Below are 5,127 nucleotides of genomic sequence, written 5' to 3'. Positions count from 1 at the left end.
GACTCGATGGCACCTGACAACAACAACAACAAAGAGTTGTTTAAAGTCTTTTCTTTCTCATTTCAATAACTGGATCAGCTATTGATTAGATTATAGTGACTGTTTTCTTTTGATTATGGGCCACATGGTCTTGCTTCTTATGTTCAGACCTTATAACTTTTCTCACATTGCATATTTTTTTCATTTTATTACAGATATTATATAAAGTAACAGTAGAACATGTCATGTATATATTTGTCTATTTCCAGAATCTGTAAACCCAATTCTCTCTTTGGTGGTCAGGGTGAAAGTCTGGTGGTTCATATTCTGCCTAGAGTTTGGTTGAACTGGGAAAGTGTTCCAGCTTTATTTAGATAGAGATTTGATGATCAGTCCAACTTCAAACCTCCTGCATCTTTACTGCCAACTCTTTTTTGGTCAATATTTGGACTGGGAGAGTTTTGACTACAATTTAAGATATTTTTGGTACACTTTTGGATTTAGCTCTGGCAGAGACCTCAATCCAACACCACAGGAATACATAGAATGACACAATTCCTTCTTTTCAGCCTCTCCTGTACTGCTACTTCTTTGGCAAAATTGTGTGGGCAGTGGGGATGTTGAATTGCTGGTTGAGCAACTGTTGTTTCTTCTTTCTCTTCCAGATTTCAATTTTCTGCCAGCTCACTCAGAATTTGTTGTGCTAGGAGACCCTTTTCTTCCTATATTACCATACCTCCATCCCTTATAGTTTTGATAAACAGAGTATACTTTCTGTATCCTGACTCCTCCAAACAGTAATCATATTTCCCCCTTCCCCACTTATTTATCTTTGCATTCTAAAGAGTTTGGCTCATAGTAAGTGTGAGTTGCTTATACTGTGTAGGTTATTGTGATTCTAATAGGCTAATACCTAAGTTAATTCTTTCACATATATGGCCCACCCAAATTTTCAGTCACTCAGGTTTCTTGGGAAACTATTATTTCAGCTGTGGTATATGCTACCACTAGCCTGTGGCATGAATCTGAAGAAACAGGTCTCTTACCACCGAGTTCTCTTGGGACATATATGTCCCACCTAATTGCATCAAAATCCTTATTACCCCTAATTTTTTCCCTTGATTTAAATTTTTGATATGCCCTCCATTACTGAAAACATATGACATTGACAAAATATTCAAAGCAGAAACTAATTCAGTCATGAAAGGATTAAAGAGTTCTTAGACATTCTCATGCAGCTTTACAATTTACAAGTAGAGTAAACCGTAATTTCCACTAAAAAAGTCACCTATGATGGTAGATGATTGATCAGTCACACGCTACTGATCCATAGTAGACCTCAACAAATCTACATAAACCACATGATCTTCGAGGTTTACAAATACATTGCTGAAATAAATTTCTAAATGCACTATCAGTTTAAGGCCACAGTTTCATCCTATGTCCCCAAATTGGTACTGTGCAATGGCATTAAGCAATGGACTCCAGAGTACAGTGATTGTGAGGATGGTTGATTGACAGGATCAGTTTGTGTAGAGGGTCTCTGTGAGAGGGAACTGACTCAACAGCATCCAATAGCAACAACATCAACAATCATCCCCAAATTCCTTAGAAATGACAGCGAAGATAGAAAACCTCCACTGGACTTATAGAAACCCAAAGTACCCAAAAGTGGTTAGAAAGAAGGTGGAACGAAACAGTGCAGAAAAGCAACTGCCCAATAGGAAACAGACTGCCAAAACGCTGACAGATCCTTTGCATCTACAAATAGGAACAGTGAAATTAGTGATCTGAAGGAAATTAGAAGTCCACTTGAGAACAGATGGAACTGTAGACATGTTGTCCTTATATGAATCAGACGGCTGTAACATGTACCCCCTCCAAAGCCCAGAGGTCTGCTCCCTACCCAGAAGTATGTTCAAAGCTATTGTCGTAGCCATTATTCCAATCCACCTCACTAAGAATCTCCCTCACCCTCACTGGTCCTCCTCTAGTGATTGATCCCTTATCATGTATCCAAAGCAAGGCAGTCAGACAATGTACGCTTGTGATCCACAAGGTTTCTATTGGCTAATTTTTTAAAAAATTTAAATCACTTTTATTTAAGAATTTCCAACATTGACAACTCTTATAAAAAGCATCCAAGCACAGGACACAGAACTGCAGCAAATAGCATTCTTCTGGGGAGCTAACAAACATTAGAACTTCCATCCTTCTTTGAGACACCCTGAGCTCACTGGTGAACTCTGCTTCCAAGTACTCCTGCAAAGCACACAAGCTCAGTCCATGTTCTCAACCCATCAACTTCATTTCACTTTACCACACTTACATATCAGTAACAAAAGAGAACACACACCATACAGCATTCACAGCAGTTGACAAATGGGTAAGGGAAATACAAATATTGTTTCACTAACACATTCAACTAATATGGGATTCCTAAGAACAAAACTCACTTAAAGTCTTCCAACAGATGTGGATGTCCTTTGAATGCAAAAAACATTCGTACATTTATTTGCTATCATTGCTTTCTGCACACTCTCTCACCAAAGCCACAGGATTGAGAGACACATCTCGCCAAGTTAAAAAAAAATATCCACCAAGTCTCTGCACGTGCTCTCTCCTTTTTCTTGCTCATACTAGCCTTTCATGCCTCGGCACCACCATCAATCCCACACAAGGTTTCAAAAGTTCAAACAGCCTTCTGGTTCCATATCACAGCCTTGCGTTCATAGCGTTGATACGACTCCATGAAATAAAGAGTAGTGGATAAAAATGGGACACCCACCGTCAAAGACGCAGCCTGTGTGCGTGATGACGAATTCTTGAATGAGAAAGCATGTAGACAGAAGTATTCCTATGGCAGAGTATTTACAGCACTACTTTCAATGAAGTGCTTCTTCCATAAACATTTGAAATGAGATGAACTGCAGAGATTAAATGAAGGCTTCTTATTGTACTTTTGTATATGAGGGGAGACAAGTATTAAAACACAAACAAAAAACAAAAGAACCAAACATTGTGACACCATGTGATCTCCAGAAAGGAGACAGTCTTAAGAAAATATCCATATGGTGGGGTTCAAATTAAAACGAGAAAAGAATGTAGTTCTAACCAATCGTTTCCATTTTGAACATGCAAAGAATTCACTTGACAAGTTCAGGGATAAAATATTACAGGAGAAACCTTGTGAATATCAGTTGTAGTGTGTTGGTTTACCAATCAGGCAAACAGCAGTTCACTTTCAACCACTCAATAGTTCAACCCTTTAAGTAACAAAACTTATAAAATTCCTTTAGCTCTTCCTCTTTTTCTAAAGAAAAATGTCAAAAATACTGCTGAATATACTCCACACTGAACAAACCAATTTTGAAAATTTTTAGTACATATATATCTTACAATATACTTACAAGGAGTTTAGAAAAATTTGAGTTCCCACCAGTCTCTACCAACCAACCAACCAGAACCCACTGTGTACATTCCCCAGCCAGAGGATTTGGAATCCATGCTTGAGCCAAAGCCTCCATTAAAACCACTGCCAGACCCTGCATTTGATGCTGATCCCCAACCAATTGCTGCACCAGAATTGGAGCCACTGTAAGAGTTATTTCCAGAACCAAAAGCCTGATTTGGCTCCCTCTGCATGTTGCCTTGGCTTTGGTTATTACCCGATGGGCCTGACTGGTTCTGCTGACTGGCTAGCATGCCCATCATACCCCAGCTACTCTGTAAGGCTGCTTGGGCTGCAGCCATCATTGCTGGATTAATGCTGAAAGCCCCAAAGTTCATCCCTCCACCCATATTACTACCTTGATTATTTCCCAAGCCAGCCCCACCCCCTCGACTATTCCCAAATCCACCCTGATTCCTAAATCCACCTGGATTACCACCAAATCTTCCACTTCTTTCTTACTGTCTATTGCTATTGTGCTTAGGTTTAGCATTGGATATATGTACGCTGATTCCTTTAATGATCAAGTCCTCTCCACAAAGAGACTGGGCAACCTGATCATCTGCAAATGTAACAAAGGCAAAAGCCCTGAATGGTTTGGGAATGAAGACATCTACCACTTCTCCATACTGGCCAAAGAACTGCCGCAACTCGTCTGCAGTCATACCCTCCGTACAATGCCCAACGAACACTTTTCTGCTCCTCAAAGGCTCATCAGGGCTTTGCTTCGAGTTGGGCAGTTTACAGTCACACCACCGTCCATCTATCATATGCCGCTGGGACATTACTTTCACTTGAGTGTCATATTCCGTAAAACGAACAAAGCCAAATCCTTTTGAATGACCAGTTTTAAGATCCTTCTTGACCTGCACCATAAGAACCTCTCCAAAAGTACTAAAATACTCTTTCAGATCCTGCTCAGTTGTCCTCCATGGGAGCCCCAACACAATCAAGTCAGACGTCTTCTGGACTGCTCGTTTCACCTTCACAGCTGATGAAGCGTCTGTCTCATCCATTTTTCTTTTGTTATCTTTGGGATAGTTGACAACATAGACCAGATTTTCCCAGCCAGCATCGGGGGCATGCAGAATTCCTTTGACTAGTTGAACGCCTCTCATACACTGAGATACTGGATTCCTGTAGCGCTGACCACATGCCCCTGGAAACTGGGTGGTAACCGTGGACGGTAGCACCGTTCCATCATCTTCCGATGGTATTTTGATAGGTTTGTCATTCTCATCTTCTGTCACCCGAATATATTCAGACATCTTTGTCTGCTAGGTCGCTGCTAGTGAGCCCAAAAGGTAAACAAGCAGCGAGGGACCCAAGAGCAGCCTAGCTACCGCTTCGTTCTCACGAAATGGCCTCTATTGGCTACTTTTTGAAGGAGGTTGTCTTTCATCCTGCTCTGCCTGATGTGTAGTCTTTTCTAAAATCTGTCCTCTATGGTGCCTTTGTTGCTATTTGAAATACTGGTGTCATAGCTTCCAGCACCATAGCTACCACAGTACTCCAACCTGACTGAAAAGTGCTGGTGGATATTGGTGGTTGGTGGTTATGTGCCGTGAAGTTGGTTCCGACTCAAAGCGACCCTGTGCAGCGTTTCCGAGGCTATAAATCTTTACGGAAGCAGAACACCTCATCTTTCTCTCGTGGAACAGCTGGTAGTTTCAAACTGCTTAGCAGAGATAAAACTG

General features: G+C 41.0%; 1 pseudogene; it reads right to left on the bottom strand.

The window, feature by feature from the left end:
- Positions 1 to 3,396: 3,396 nt before the first annotated feature.
- LOC102817602 lies at positions 3,397 to 4,698 on the bottom strand (annotated as a pseudogene).
- Between the last annotated feature and the right edge of the window lie 429 nt (positions 4,699 to 5,127).

Source organism: Chrysochloris asiatica, unplaced genomic scaffold (assembly GCF_000296735.1).
Source record: "Chrysochloris asiatica unplaced genomic scaffold, ChrAsi1.0 scaffold00290, whole genome shotgun sequence".
NCBI lineage: Eukaryota > Metazoa > Chordata > Mammalia > Afrosoricida > Chrysochloridae > Chrysochloris > Chrysochloris asiatica.
The sequence above is the reverse complement of the archived record's forward strand: the minus strand, read 5'-3'. Positions and strand labels throughout refer to the sequence as shown.